This window comes from Lineus longissimus, chromosome 11 (genome assembly GCF_910592395.1).
Source record: "Lineus longissimus chromosome 11, tnLinLong1.2, whole genome shotgun sequence".
In the NCBI taxonomy this organism is placed as follows: domain Eukaryota; kingdom Metazoa; phylum Nemertea; class Pilidiophora; order Heteronemertea; family Lineidae; genus Lineus; species Lineus longissimus.
In genome coordinates this window covers 21,788-38,793 of record NC_088318.1, presented here as the reverse complement: position 1 = coordinate 38,793, position 17,006 = coordinate 21,788, and the positions used below count along the sequence as shown (strand labels likewise).

At 42.3% G+C, this 17,006-nt stretch overlaps 1 long non-coding RNA gene across 2 annotated transcripts in view; it reads left to right on the top strand.

Moving 5' to 3' along the window:
* The window catches only part of LOC135495724 (uncharacterized), a 73,022-nt gene that overhangs the window by 45,639 nt on the left and 10,377 nt on the right, over nucleotides 1–17,006 (top strand). The window contains exon 1 of one of the 2 annotated variants that reach the window (XR_010448593.1): nucleotides 12,370–12,495. The exons of the other annotated variant lie outside the window; for it this stretch is intronic. This is a non-coding gene — a long non-coding RNA (uncharacterized LOC135495724). Of the gene's footprint in view, nucleotides 1–12,369; nucleotides 12,496–17,006 lie in introns of those variants that run through there. 2 annotated transcript variants of the gene reach the window in all.

Below are 17,006 nucleotides of genomic sequence, written 5' to 3'. Positions count from 1 at the left end.
CCGGGTTTATATGGAAAGTTGAGTTATTACAGGACGGTGAATAACAAGTGACCCCATTCGAAGAGATAATACGTTGCAAGTTGACTTGATCATTAATCCCGTTATGTTTCATCATGCGGCAGTGCTCTACATGAAATGTAGACAGAAAGATACTTCACCCTCACTAATGCTACCATTTTAATTGCTGAATACTTCGTTCTCCTCAAGGGTATTGAAGGCTGTTATTTCAGCTTCTTTCAAATTCGCGTATCTTGCCACATTTCACGGCGCTTTTCTCGCGAGGGTTTTTGTCGTACAGGTGCAGTGGTTAAGCAACCATGAGATGGATAAAATTCATAGCTCGAGGGCAGTGACGGTAAAACATCTACTCGGTTCATTGCCTGAAGTTATTGTGAATGAGAATCATACATGAATTGCATGGATTATTCTCGTAGTGAATTTACTGGCATTGCATTGTCACGTCCTGTCCACTGTTGCCCGATTGATATTCTACACTAGGTTTGGGATTCTTTAGATAAATGACTGTACAATACGGAAAGACAGTGATCATAGGGACAGGAATTGAAAAAGAGTAAAAGTGTGGAAAAGGAATATGTCTATGGAGACGGATTAAGAAGAACAAACTATGAAATAGTTGCAGATTGTAAGACAGAATAGTTTTAGAGAGCCTGCCTCAATTAGTTCTGCGGATGGTAAGATCGAAAGTTACATAGATCAATGTTGTCGCAAAAAGGCAGTACATAAAGGTCTTGGTGATAGCGAGTGATTGTTCTGTATTGGTATATTTGCTTATTTATTTCTCTCTAAAGAGGTAAGAGTTGCCTGGTCCCAACGGCTGATCACCATATAGCTTGGCCGTTGATTTTGTCTGCACACTAGCCTCATGAGGACGCCAATTGGGCGTCTGCGTGACTTGTGTCAACTTTATTCTGACCAATCAAAGGCATGAGCTTCGTACCACAGAATCTGACTCCATTGACTCTTCAGGCGATGAATCATGTTTTAGCACGGCAAGAAATGATTGTACTTGTGGGATCCAACTAAAGGTACACACCCACTACTACCCGACCACTTTGCAGCTCTAATTGATTGTGTAATGTATTGAGAATCAGCCATAAACATGTACTAGTAAGGTGGTCTTTCTGTAAGAGCAAAAAAGCAGTCAGTTAATTTTGGCCAAATGAAATTATTGCTCCAGTGTAAAATAAAATCAAGAGTTCTTATTTTGTTCTTTGTTATCGAATCGGGCAAGGTCGATTGGGAAGAAAATGGGGAAAGCGGATGGGAGGCATCGCCTGGTTCTAGTTAAATGGTGTGGTTTTTTTTCTGCTTCGGGTCTCCCAAGTTGGAGGGTGGGCAATAGGATGTCATGACCAAAACAAGTACTTAGGGTGGGGGGGGGGGGGGCTATCCAGAAGTTTGATCCTGCAATTTGTTCAGGTGATGATAGATACTTATTAAAAATGTAAAAGAATACCAGGAAATGACGGTGAGAAAGAAGCTACAGAACTGTCCAAGCATGACATGGAATTATCTTTTTCAGCACCCACGGCCATACAACAGTAGACCTAGTATGGACTATTTCTGACTGGTGATTTTTGAGACGTCCATTCTTATCGGAAATGTCTATTGTTGGTCGCATAATTGATGGCGGCGGAAGGCATCGATTACATTCGCGTCACAGATAATTAAACAAAAGGGAGATGGTAAATACAAATGTACTATGGTCGTGTATCACCAGCACTGACGGGGACCATTAGGCACAGACGGATTGAATAAAACTAGGTTTTAGCCTCACCAAGTGTGGACATTGGTGTCCGCTTGAGTATTTGGGAAGAGGACGGCCAATTGATGAGACTATCATTGGACAGCTTAGAGAATGGTCTTAGCTATCAGGTATAGATACCAAAAACAATCTTGCTGAAGTTAAAATTAATGCAATTTCTGTCGAATCGATTATGCAGACCTTGTTTTGTCAATCCATTTTATACCTGGATTAAGAATTTAGGTCATTTGTGAGCTCTGGCTCAATTGCCACGACCATAATCATTACAACCACAATACATGGATTGATTAACTGTAATTGGCCAATCTCTTTCGGTTAAATGCCATGTTTTAATGCCACTGCGGCTTTAAAGGGACAACTTGGGTGTGGGATTTAGGTGACCAGTGGGATAATGTGCCTCTTCGCCTCCATGCGCCTCCTCATGTAGCAACAGACTAAATACTGATCACTAATAATGATTTTCGGAAGTGTTCTGAGGTTGTTATGGACATGTCTTGCACATTTTAGATATCAACCTCAACTGGTTAAAGATAAATATACCAGCGACAGCAGATAACATCTGCTCAGCGTTTGGCTTTACAATTTAAAATTGATATTTTTTCTTGGCATAGCCTTAAGCCTTGCTAGTTCATAACACTTTCAAAACACCCTAATATTGCAGTTCAAGGAATTATCGAGCTGACAGGAGCTTAGTTTTTTATTGGTTGCTGGTTCGCCATTTATTGTTTGTTCCAAGGTATCTGTAGGTAGAAAGTAAAGAATGGTTCGTGTCAAGTTATACAACTTGAAATAGATGACTCAACTATTTGAGTGCATCATGTCAAGTCATCTTAAGGACGAATGAATGATCTCATCATAGGGATGACTGACTACGACCATCCTGACATTTCACGTAAATCAGCACCAGTGGAGCTCATTCTCAACTTGACAGCCCGAAGCCATGTCGATTTCATACTGTGTAAGCTACAACATGTCTTGATCTTGTTCTTCTCAAGGCCACACCTCACTAGGCATTGTTTGAGTTGCGGTGAAGCCATATGAACATGGGAAACTCACAGATTCCAATAAGGCTTAAGCTGAATATACCGCAAACCTGCACCAGCTGTTGTTGGCGAAATCTTCGCTCAGAAACTTCCAGCAGCTCTGAATTGTTTTTAGACTTATGTATTTACGTTGAAATAAAACGGAGATTATGCAAAATTTGGATTCAGAATTTTTTTCATCTTTCGTCTGTTCAAAATTATGAAAACATTTCAGAGTCAAGAAAGTTTTGGGACTGATGGTGTTGGTTCATTTTGAGCAGTTCAAAATTGTAAATGTGCCTTCTGGCTACTGCTCATCCTGTTACGTCAAAGGGCCTCATGGTATCAGACAAGAAGCGTGGCACAGAGCTGAGTGGAAAAACGTCCCATTGTTACAAAATATCTAAAAGACGCTCTAACCCACAGCATTAATACTTTGCATAGTAGGACTTGTGCCTGCTATACACAAACTAGTAAATTTACAATAAGATATCTTTAATACTTTTTGCTCAGTGAAGAAACTGGGGTTGTATTTGAAGAGAGAAAGTGACACACAAAAACTTCAGGAGGTCTACGGTGGTTGCTGGTTACCTTGAGGGTAGGATCATTCGTCTACCTTATAAATAAGTAGCATTTCGAGGGAGTGTTATTTCTTGCATACATCTTTGTTGATACTCTGGTTCAATCTTCAAAACCCCCATCATACCTGTTTCGTTAACTCGAAGATGAGTGTCTCATTTTTTATTTTCCGAAAAAGTTTCTAGCCTTCAGGAATGCAATTATATACGAATTGTACGATTAAGTTTTGCTTAATGTTACGAAACTCAGGGCGTGTCTCGATTAGGTGAGATTCTTACACGATTTTAATAAAGAAAACAGTGTTGTACTGGTATCTAGCTTCGGGACAAGGCACGACTATCATTCTATTAGTCTAAGAGCGTGTTGTCGTCATACGTACTGATATTCATCGACTATGATCCTTATACTTTAGGTTAGTTTCACTACGTGATGCTATTACATCGCTAAGGCAGATGATATCTTGGGTGAGGTTTCATTGGGCATGTCGTAGATATAGGCGTGATATTGGTGATAATGTGATGCTCAAAAGTACAACAGACGACCATAGAAAGCCACAGTGTTGGATTAGAACAACAGTTCAAAAAAAATGTATAACCGGCCCTTCCGGGGATCGAACCCGGGCCTTTAGCGCGACAGGCGGGATCCCTTCCACCGTCCTACCGAAGATTCGTGTCTTCTTGGCTAAGATCGTATAAACTATTCTGGTCGAACTTATAGTGGTTGACAAAATCCTTCCTCCGCCAAATCTTCTCGCATCAGAGATTATTACCATTTCCTTAAATACGGATGGCCTGTCGAGATCCTGCTCGGCGGTACATCATGTTCAGTCTCGCAAGGGCATTTATCTACCCAGTTGTGAGTAATTGTTGATGATTTCGTTACCGATGATGACATTAGCATTATCTTCATAAACTTGACTTTAGTGTCACGTCAGCAACCGATACGTGGCCCAAGAGATGAAAGTCATTTTCTCAACAGCCATTACAGATGCTTAGACACATTTTATGTCATGTGCTCGGATTGCTACTGATGCAAAGTGGATAATGCAATAACCTCGCCCCGGTAAGACCACCGGCTTATTTCATGGAGGAGCCTTGAGAAACTCTGCTAACGAAAACAAGTCGAGTTCACTAATAACCTGGGCATTCGCCTATCATCAAACACGGTAGAATGCCTATAATCGGCTTCCGTTTCGAGGTTTTAAAAAATGTACATGGTTGACTTCTTCATAACCTTAATCTGTACTGTAGGAAAATAACAACATCCCGGAAAGCTGTGTGTGCCTTACCAGCATGCCAGGACAACATTGACATCTTAAAATGTCCTTGGTTATTTAGTCCAATATTAGTAGGGCAGTTGGACGGACCCCTTTGCTGGTGAACTGGTATGTGTCGGTCGGAGAGCAACAACTAAAACGGTAAATGACAAGTTCAGACGCAAAATCAACGAAATCCACTTCAGGTATTTTCGAGTGAATGCAACTTTTCTAAAGTCGGATGCTTTTCCTTGGTCCACCAGTTTGAATAGGCTAAATAGATGAGTTTGAATACGGTAGACCGTTTCCGGTGAAGCGGTTTGGTATTCAGAGCCCGGGTACTGCCAACTTCAATTTACCATGATATTATCTGATTTTTCCGGAATGGCTTTTTGTGGCTTTTGCATGTGAAATCTTAAAATCTTCCTAATCGAATGCCTTTATCACTGCATCCATAGAACGGTGACCTCCTGTGAATAGTTTATTTGTGAACACCTCAGTTAGTAATCCAGAGCCATGCTCATCCAACAGCATACTAAAATGCATTAACTAAAATAATATCAGCGGCCCTTCCTTTCATGTTGCCGGAGCAAGGGAAATCACCTGAATTCGAGAGTATGCAATTTCCGGTCGTGCAATAAAGGTATCTTCATTCTTTCTTTGTCACCGTAAGGGCAACCTGCTTCGATCTGCTGTACCATTCTGTGAAAGTGCCCTAGCGTGTGCCTAGTAATGAAATGGGGGTTTTTGCTGACCATCTTAACCCCTTGAAGGAGAACGGTCCCTTTAAGGCGAACGGTTGTGTCTTGATGAACTGCTTTCAAGACATTTATACCAGGTTTGCCATACTGGATGTAATTTTCAAATCAATCAGGTAATAACAGAAGGAATACAATGGAGGTTCATACTGAAAAATGAGAAGCTTATCAAATTGATGCCTCGTTTTATTGGTGATTTATTTACTTATCTGTGTATCTGATTAAGTCGAGGAACTGTTTACTTTATATTTTGCAATAAAATTTGGGATGTTTATTTATGTTGTGTTTGATACCTAAAGGCTTGTTGAAGGTTGTACCATCAGCGGCAGTGTAGAGTTCTTCCAGGTGAATATGTGTGGTATATAATAAATAACAAACTCCTGATATCGATGATCGCTGAAGTAACCGATATGATCGATTGCGAATTTTCAACATACATGTATTCTGGTTGACATGTCTTCAGGCCGCGGCAGTAACCAAGTAACTCCAACTAATACAACGCTGGATTGTGTCTAGTAGTTTAGTCACCTCCTTATTGTTATCTCCTGCTTATGACAATGCCATCTTATAGCATTACCCTCACCAGCCTCCTAATCACAACTTACATTAGCAAGTGTGAGGGAAGTCGATATTTCTCACTAGCTTTCATCGACGGATTACAGATGTTCGTCTAAGGCAGTTAGGAGCCAACGTAAAGCTTCTTTTGGGGAAGACGATTAAAAAGCAAGTTGTCGAAATATCGGAAATTCCCATGCGTCTTTCGAGTTAAGTGATGGTCAAGACGAAATATGTCTTACAGATGAGGCCTTTGTTCCCCGGTAGACACTAATACCCAATAATTGTGGCCACATATTCACGTACATTTCACGTCACTTCATGAACATTTCCACACAATATCTTCCTGTACAAAACTGAAGTAAACTCATTTACTAGTCTTTATTCGTAACACCCATTCTGTCAACGCACGAACAAAAGTGGCGGAAGTGGGAAATGGTCACGATCGTATCGCACATCTAAAAGTTCCTGTGGCTCCGTACCTTACCATCCTGACGAAATCAGTGATTTTAAATATACTCCGCCTCTCGATATTTCAAAGCCCTGATGAAATCAATGCCTTTCTGTGGGGAGTTAGCGGTAGGACAAAAAAGCGAACAATCAGTGGGTTGCTCTGTATTAAAAGCGGATTTCGCTCGTGCAACATGCACAATGCCCTTCCCGCGTCAAAATCATTATGGAAGCGATCTTAGAATAACCGTCATCAAGTAAGACGAGAGTAGTGGAAGCCTACCAAGGTCTGGTGTACCATGTGTTTTTCACTATTTTCCCTCTTATCTGCTCTCAAACAAACCACAGCTACTGTATGTCGGGTAGAAAACTACCTACTATACGTGGGGAACAAACATCGCCGTAATCGCTGATCTTATGGCCACTGAGTCTCCGCCTTATAATCGCCACACCTCACGATCATCCGTCGATGCGCGATCTATTTGGTGCCATTCACGGACGATAGATTATCAGTTGCCTGTAGACAAGAAGGTCATTACTTAGAGGGCTTCAGCTATCGTCAGTCGAGAGCGAGTGAGTGCCTTCAGTGCACCAGCTATCGTCAGTCGAGAGCGAGTGAGTGCCTTCAGTGCACCAGCTATCGTCAGTCGAGAGCGAGTGAGTGCCTTCAGTGCACCAGCTATCGTCAGTCGAGAGCGAGTGAGTGCCTTCAGTGCACCAGCTATCGTCAGTCGAGAGCGAGTGAGTGCCTTCAGTGCACCAGCTATCGTCAGTCGAGAGCGAGTGAGTGCCTTCAGTGCACCAGCTATCGTCAGTCGAGAGCGAGTGAGTGCCTTCAGTGCACCAGCTATCGTCAGTCGAGAGCGAGTGAGTGCCTTCAGTGCACCAGCTATCGTCAGTCGAGAGCGAGTGAGTGCCTTCCGTGCCTCAGCTATCGTCAGTCGAGAGCGAGTGAGTGCCTTCAGTGCACAAGCCTGAGGTGAGGCTCAGCTTATACTCGTCTTGAAAAATCTTTAGCGTTTATTCATATTGCGGCGAACTTCGTGGTTATTGATGGACATGTTCTCAACACAAGGTAGATTGTCCAGAAAAAGGCGCGCAATAACACCAAGCAACTCAAAGCTGCTTTAATAAGCAACCTTTAAAGTTGGCAGGTCATAGCGGAATTGTCTTAGTCAGGTCTGTATTTTAAAAAGATTATGTGTCGCTATGAACAGTGTTCATCGAGAGTTGACCTCCAGGGCACAACGTTCCCATATATGAAATAATGTCCGAAACCGATGAAAAGGCGAACAACATGTTACCAAGGCGCGAAATGTGTGTGCTTGTGCGAGTATCAGGTCAGTGCATCTGGCTCTCGCCCGCTATGTCAGGCATTCTGTTGTTGTTTAAGCTAGGAAATACAAAATGTCGATGATACCAAAACTCCCTTTTCTTGATTCTTTTCTTGACGGTCTCAAATCAAAAGTGCGATGATATCACTTTCTTCAGTCTGATTCTCTGTGCGCTCTTATAAAAAGAGAGAGCAGCGGGCGTGCGCCCATGATGTGAATGTACAAACACCAGCAGACGATGATTGACTCATTGATAGACATATAATTGCTCTCAGACACAAACATGAACAGAATCGATTGTACCAATAGGTAATTCCACAAGATAATACCGACTCAAGAGTAATCAAGAGGCGATCCAGGAACCTATATTTTTGACCAACATACTTTATCTGCAGCAAATGAAAAAGTAATTGGCACAAAAGAAGGAAGTGCACCTCATCCTTTATGTGTTGATCCCTCATTATGATGTCATGGCATGCGTGATAGGCCACCTGTCATACACCAGGATTAGTCAGTAATCATTATAAAACACACGAGATCAGGCCAGTAACTATTGCTCAGGTCCCGGTCTCCTCTCATAACAGGTGATCACAACGGACGATCAGTTGGTAGACATATAGCCGAATTGTTTTAGATTCGGTAGCAGTCTGCTAAATGGCCATGAGATTGACTCGCTGGACAAGTTTCTAATACAATAAATACAATATCTAGTCATACAATTGAGTATCATAGATGGATTGTTTCTCAGATCGAAAGACAATTAACTTCTTCTTTCAGCAATAAATTGGCGTTTTTTGGCATTTTGTTGTGTTGGTATCTGCAGAAAGCATCCGGGTAAGGATACAGTGGTTCATGTTAGACCTCGGGGTAGGGATAGAATGGTTCATGTCAGACCTCGGGGTAGGGATAGAGTAGTTCATGTCAGACCTCGGTGTAGGGATAGAATGGTTCATGTCAGACCTCGGGGTAGGGATAGAATGGTTCATGTCAGACCTCGGGGTAAGGATAGAAGGGTTCATGTCAGCCCTCGGGGTAAGGATAGAATGGTTCATGTCAGCCCTCGGGGTAGGGATAGAGTAGTTCATGTCAGACCTCGGGAAAGGGATAGAATGGTTCATGTCAGACCTCGGGGTAGGGATAGAGTAGTTCATGTCAGACCTCGGGGTAGGGATAGAATGGTTCATGTCAGCCCTCGGGGTAAGGATAGAATGGTTCATGTCAGACCTCGGGTAAAGGATAGAGTAGTTCATGTCAGACCTCGGGGTAGGGATAGAGTAGTTCATGTCAGACCTCGGGGTAGGGATAGAATGGTTCATGTCAGACCTCAGGGTAAGGATAGAGTAGTTCATGTCAGCCCTCGGGGTAGGGATAGAGTAGTTCATGTCAGATCTCGGGGTAAGGATACAAAGGTTCATGTCAGCCCTCGGGGTAAGGATAGAATGGTTCATGTCAGACCTCGGGGTAAGGATACAAAGGTTCATGTCAGACCTCGGGGTAAGGATACAAAGGTTCATGTCAGACCTCGGGGTAAGGATACAAAGGTTCATGTCAGACCTCGGGGTAAGGATACAAAGGTTCATGTCAGCCCTCGGGGTAAGGATAGAATGGTTCATGTCAGACCTCGGGGTAAGGATACAAAGGTTCATGTCAGCCCTCGGGGTAAGGATAGAAGGGTTCATGTCAGACCTCGGGGTAAGGATACAATGGTTTATGTCAGACCTCGGGGTAGGGATAGAGTAGTTCATGTCAGCCCTCGGGGTAGGGATAGAAGGGTTCATGTCAGCCCTCGGGGTAGGGATAGAGTAGTTCATGTCAGACCTCGGGGTAGGGATAGAATGGTTCATGTCAGCCCTCGGGGTAAGGATAGAATGGTTCATGTCAGCCCTCGGGGTAAGGATAGAATGGTTCATGTCAGACCTCGGGGTAGGGATAGAGTAGTTCATGTCAGACCTCGGGGTAAGGATAAAGTAGTTCATGTCAGACCTCGGGGTAGGGATAGAGTAGTTCATGTCAGACCTCGGGGTAGGGATAGAATGGCTCATGTCAGCCCTCGGGGTAAGGATAGAGTAGTTCATGTTAGACCTCGGATAGGTCTCGACTTTTTGATATGAGACCTTGGGATAGGCCTCGACTTGTTTATGTGACACCTCGGGATAGGCCTCGACTTGTTGATGTGACACCTCGGGATAGGCCTCAACTTGTTTATGTCTGACCTTGAGATACACCTGCTGCCTGAATACAATGGAGACACTCATTGAATGTCATCCGATTGCTACATACGACAGATGACCACTGCAAGAAAACTCGGAGAAAATCGCGACCAATTGATTCTGCATGCGAGACTTGAAATCAGCGAACCGATTATGAATTGGTGAGATCGGTGGTCAAATAATGAATAATTTATCGTCAATTGAAGAGCACTAGATGTCGTCGATTCCCTATGAAAGTCATTTCCCCACCTTCTCCTAATTGAGCTACTTTCAAATGCATTAAATATAAATCATCATATAGGAATATCATCAGTCCCTAAACTTTTTTTACTTTGAAAATGTTTTGAACTGACTGACCTCTGAAAAAATTTCTAAGTACAACTTTTTTTTAAACTTTTTTTTTTCGCTCAAAATGAAACAACATCACCAATATCATCAGTCCCAAAACTTTTTTGACTTTGAAAATTTTTCAAAATTTTGAACTGACTTGACTTCTGAAAAAATTTCATACTCATGCGTCATCTTCTAACTTTTAAAATTTTTCAAACATTTTCTCCAGTGAGTGCAGTGTTAGTTCTTGTTCCCTCGCAGTTAACCATAAAGTGAAATTATTTTAGTGCATCTTAATAAGCACGGTCAATCATAGCCATGTTTCTGATGAGCGAAATGGTGTACACATAATGCCACCATTTTTGCAGTGCATAACACCGTTTGTAACTGATAGTTCATAGCAACTAATCTTACAAGTGTCGTGTCCATCATTTCTGGCCCAAAAACGGTCTGATCATGAAAGTTTGAAGGTTTTGACCACTGGAAATTGTTTACCCACCATCGGTGATTTGTTGGTTTAACAGATTGAAAGAGAATGATATTCTATTGGAGTATTGAAGAGCTTTGGGAATATACGATGGTGTTTTCATCTTGTTTAAAGAGAAGCCTTTCGTACCGCAATCTGAAAAGGTAATTCCGAAGCTTCCTGAGGAAATATAACTATTCAGGCCTTTCCTGTTTAGCACTATGCCGGCAATGAATGACGCGGTGTCATTTCCAACTGACGTCGCCTTTCTTCGATGTTGCTTTTGAATAAAAAGAAACTTGTCAAGGGGTTGAAGCTGATAACTTACTCAAGTCCCCACTGCCTTGTCCATGGTTGAATCTGTAATGACGAAGGAACAATGTGTATAATTCGATATTGCGGTTGCCGACTTGTTTTTCTGTAAATATAAGACTAGGAGTACACTGGATATGTCCAACATGGAAGGTAGGTTTTATATGAAGTATGGAAGTTGCTGTTAATAGATAGGGCCAACTTTGTCAAGGATGGCCACACTCAACAACTACATGTCGTCTGCGTCGATAATAGAAATGACTCTTATTACATGTGTTCGTTGCAACAGCATACTGCAGCTAACTTATAATTGGCTCTAACTGGACAGTCATCAATATTCAAGTGTAGTTGGGGGAATATGTTTCAAGTTCGTTGCCTACATGTTGCTCTCACTCCGCTATTTGCCGTCACACAGTATACTGGAGACTCTATATTAGGCCAGAAGAAATAATATAATAGACAAACTTTTGTTCATTTAAAAAAAATCAATTACATGTATGCGACTTATGACAGTATGAGGCAAAGACCAATTACATGTACAAATACTGAGACACTTCAAACACCTTGATGGCAACGCCAAACCCGCCAAATGTGTCACCCTAAAAGGGCCAGCCAGCTTTTGGCTTGAGACACACTTCCAAACTCCTATCTTCAATGCCTACGACAAGGCAGTTAGTATTCTATATTTGACTAGCTGGCGCATCGCAAAGGGGTTACCAGCGGGCCTCGAACCGCTGACCTTCCGTTCACGAAGCTGACACCTTAACCACTAGGCCATCGAGATCTGTTACTAAGAGTATGATAAATGTTGATGACAGTATTGATACAGCCATAAAGATACGCTGTAGTCAGATGAGAACCCAGTATTTGCTGAAAATGTCATATGACACATCTTTCTTTAGATGTTTGTTGACACCAAAGCGGTGTCATTTTTTTGGGCGTGAAGTTACCGACACACTGATGCAGAGTAACGGTGAACAGGCATGACCCTCATAATCAGATTGAAGAATCTTTGAGTCTTATTCGGTATCCTGAGGATGGACGTATACCGCGTCACCAGCGTCAGAAATAGGATTCTTCAGTTATACAACAAAGCCAATAGTGAAGTAACATGGACTGAGGAGTAAGTACACATTACTGAGAGAGAAAGTATCAATACCTCCTCATCATCAAACGCTATCATTCTAACAATGATTTCGTGAGAAAGCGAACCTGACGTCATCAACCGCCTACACTAATCCACAAATTTTATGCGAACCACGCTGAAACGCTGTTAAAAACTGACGGTGATATAAACGTAGACGATCGAGTGGCTCGTGCATTTATCATAGGACAGTTGGAGAGTTGCTAGTGGCGCTGTCGTCCAGGGTTTAGCTCAGTCACGAGTGGATAGTCAGAAGGAAGGGAGTTATTCTCGGTGAAGCCAGGACAGAAGAAGGTAGGAGCGCGGAGATTAGTAAATTGTTCTATGGATTTTACTCTTGGACTCTCACCTTTTATTTATTCATCGGGTTCAGTATTTTGCAAGTGATTCTTTAGCCTTTTCTGTTTTGAGATAACACCTAAGGTAGGAATCCGATATTCATGTTGGGAGCTAACTTATCTCAGTCGTTCTTGCTCTGAATAGAGAGTATCACTAATTTACAAACGATTTGGAAATCGGGCCTTCAGCTCTCGTACGGGTCCTTATTTCCAATATGTTCTTCATTGTTTCATTTGTTAATTTTTCATATCCCAAGATGTTACGTGATTCTAGGCCTTGTCTGAGTGCTTATGTGAAGAATTAAGAAATATTTCGTAACATTATACCCTTTAGTAAAATCGCAAAGCTTAACAGACTGGTTTGAACTGTTCTCTCCCTATGTTACTTCCATCGATATACTGGGCATTGATTTTTATAATAATTCGGTTTGATAGTTTTGTTGTTGTATGTTTTAATGCCGGTACTTTCCTTCGTTCTACCGAGTTCTTATCCGTCAAATAATAACGACCACCACACCCAGGCTTGTATTTTAAATCTTTTTCTCGTGATACTGAAGTTCAGAAAAAGTCTTGATTCTATCGGAAACCTAAGTTAACTTCAGGTATTGGTCACTGTTCTTCAAACAAACGGATCCGCGCTGGTGTAATGTTTCTTCCTTTTAGACAGCAGGGCGATTCGTGTACAAAGCTACCTGGAGGCTGGTGTCGGCTGATCCCCATTTGGTTTTCAGCTACATTATCGGATTCTTCTGTTTCTTTCCGTGTGTTCCAAACTATTGTTTCATTATCTCATTTGTGGCATATTGGATTGGTTTCCGATGATATGTATTAGAGGGTTGGTTATCGGGAAAATATCTAGAAGTATTTCTTGTAAAATAACAGTTGGGAGAGGGCTTGACCTTTATGAATGGGCAATGGGCGGAAATGAGGGAGATCAGGCCTATTCATAGTTTTCGTCAAACGAACATGCTGCTATCTTCGAGTCTCCTCACACGACCTCGGTAAATCTTTTTGTAATATTTCCTTTCACATTAGGATGAATGATCTCTTTGAGGACAAGCGACATATTTTTTGGTTTCTATTGATTGCGGCACTTCACCAATTATGTGATGATAATAATACCCGCCAAAACTAATCAACACTTTGCTAAGAACAATTGACCCTCGTAACTGCCAATTTCCGAATCCCTTTTATTGGCCTTTAATTTCCAAAAGGCACAGTTTTGTCGCCACGGACATTTACAGAAGTATAACAGTCGAGTCAAGTAATTGACAACGGCAAGCATGACATCAGTCTCCTATTGAATCATATTGATTCTTATTGCTCTTACACTGAACATTGGATAGATAAATGATGACATCACTACAATAGAAACCACGCTATTACCTACTATCAGGCGAAATCTTTCGAACTTAACTTCAAAAGGCTGTCGAAAGATATAGCATTTCGCCGTATAGAACCTTCTTCTTAATAGTCAATAATGCGTTTTCCCGTTATCGACAAATTCCACAGACAAAGAGGCTAACTTTTGGTGGCCTTTATCTCACTTGACAACTTCAACCTAAAACACGAGGTCTCTTACCTTTAATCATGTTAACATTGTCGACTTTTTTGGAAGTAAAAGACGTCTATTTGGCCGGCCGCTGTGCGACAACTGTTGGGCCAGTTTTTACAAAGTGTTTTGTTTCTTCAGATACATTTTGGGACGCAACACTATTTCTAGGTTATAGATTTGCAAATCAAGTCAACACCTTTCTTGGAGCCCTTTAAATATTATTGGGCTTGACAGAGGTCACCTTTCTTTAGTGGGTATTTCTCAACTTCACGCATTAGAAGGAATACATGAAAGAAAACAACCGGAAGATTTCATGAATAGTGGAGAGTGATAAATGTCAATATCGATGCACTAATAAGTCAGTGTACACGAATACGTACAACAACCTTTATCTTTTTAAATCTTCAAACTTTGAAGTTCTGATAAAATTCTACTGTCCTTTATGCATACACTACTTGATTAAGAAAGTAAGATTAAGGTGTGCTTGCGTTCTGTGTTGACGAATGTTGTTTTAGTTTGAGAGTATAAAAGTGTCACGTGTCTGAAAAAAGAAGGGGGTGGAAGAGTTATTGTTTTACCAATGCTTGTTATAATCGTAGCGTAGCCATCCTTCCACTGGTCTCGCTCCTATCGCTATTGACTTATAATGAAATCTCCATACGCAACAGGTACGCACACATTCATCATCAGCTTGTTAATGGATGTGCGATTTCCTGCTGGCCTGAGCGGTAAATAATGGATGAATAGCCCATAGAAGGATTTAAAATTTGTTAAATGCTGTGGAAAAATCAATTAATATCTGCGAAATCATTCAGTTGCTACAGGCGAGGGTGGTTTTAGGACAATAGAACATTGCCCATTGAAAGTACGGCTCGCCAGTTTGCCTCCTCTTAGACGAGAACTGACTACACTAAAGGACCTTGGTCATTGAAAGTATGGCTCGCTAGTTTGCCTGCTCTGAGACAAGAACTGACTACACTAAAGGACCTTCGTCATTGAAAGTATGGCTCGCTAGTTTGCCTGCTCTGAGACGAGAACTGACTACACTAAAGGACCTTGGTCATTGAAAGTATGGCTCGCTAGTTTGCCTGCTCTGAGACGAGAACTGACTACACTAAAGGACCTTGGTCATTGAAAGTATGGCTCGCTAGTTTGCCTGCTCTGAGATGAGAACTGACTACACTAAAGGACCTTGGTCATTGAAAGTATGGCTCGCTAGTTTGCCTGCTCTGAGACGAGAACTGACTACACTAAAGGACCTTGGTCATTGAAAGTATGGCTCGCTAGTTTGCCTGCTCTGAGACGAGAACTGACTACACTAAAGGACCTTGGTCATTGAAAGTATGGCTCGCTAGTTTGCCTGCTCTGAGATGAGAACTGACTACACTAAAGGACCTTGGTCATTGAAAGTATGGCTCGCTAGTTTGCCTGCTCTGAGTCGAGTACTGGTCACGCTAAAGGACCTTGGTCATTGAAAGTATGGCTCGCTAGTTTGCCTGCTCTGAGACGAGAACTGACTACACTAAAGGACCTTGGTCATTGAAAGTATGGCTCGCTAGTTTGCCTGCTCTGAGACAAGAACTGACTACACTAAAGGACCTTGGTCATTGAAAGTATGGCTCGCTAGTTTGCCTGCTCTGAGTCGAGTACTGGTCACGCTAAAGGACCTTGGTCATTGAAAGTATGGCTCGCTAGTTTGCCTGCTCTGAGACGAGAACTGACTACACTAAAGGACCTTGGTCATTGAAAGTATGGCTCGCTAGTTTGCCTGCTCTGAGTCGAGTACTGGTCACGCTAAAGGACCTTGGTCATTGAAAGTATGGCTCGCTAGTTTGCCTGCTCTGAGATGAGAACTGACTACACTAAAGGACCTTGGTCATTGAAAGTATGGCTCGCCAGTTTGCCTGCTCTGAGACGAGAACTGACTACACTAAAGGACCTTGGTCATTGAAAGTATGGCTCGCCAGTTTGCCTGCTCTGAGATGAGAACTGACTACACTAAAGGACCTTGGTCATTGAAAGTATGGCTCGCCAGTTTGCCTGCTCTGAGATGAGAACTGACTACACTAAAGGACCTTGGTCATTGAAAGTATGGCTCGCTAGTTTGCCTGCTCTGAGATGAGAACTGACTACACTAAAGGACCTTGGTCATTGAAAGTATGGCTCGCTAGTTTGCCTGCTCTGAGATGAGAACTGACTACACTAAAGGACCTTGGTCATTGAAAGTACGGCTCGCCAGTTTGCCTGCTCTGAGACGAGAACTGACTACACTAAAGGACCTTGGTCATTGAAAGTATGGCTCGCTAGTTTGCCTGCTCTGAGACGAGAACTGACTACACTAAAGGACCTTGGTCATTGAAAGTATGGCTCGCTAGTTTGCCTGCTCTGAGTCGAGTACTGGTCACGCTAAAGGACCTTGGTCATTGAAAGTATGGCTCGCTAGTTTGCCTGCTCTGAGATGAGAACTGACTACACTAAAGGACCTTGGTCATTGAAAGTATGGCTCGCTAGTTTGCCTGCTCTGAGTCGAGTACTGGTCACGCTCAAGGACCTTGGTCATTGAAAGTATGGCTCGCTAGTTTGCCTGCTCTGAGACGAGAACTGACTACACTAAAGGACCTTGGTCATTGAAAGTATGGCTCGCTAGTTTGCCTCCTCTGAGATGAGAACTGACTACACTAAAGGACCTTGGTCATTGAAAGTATGGCTCGCTAGTTTGCCTCCTCTGAGATGAGAACTGACTACACTAAAGGACCTTGGTCATTGAAAGTATGGCTCGCTAGTTTGCCTCCTCTGAGTCGAGTACTGGTCACGCTAAAGGACCTTGGTCATTGAAAGTACGGCTCGCTAGTTTGCCTGCTCTGAGACGAGAACTGACTACACTAAAGGACCTTGGTCAATGAAAGTATGGC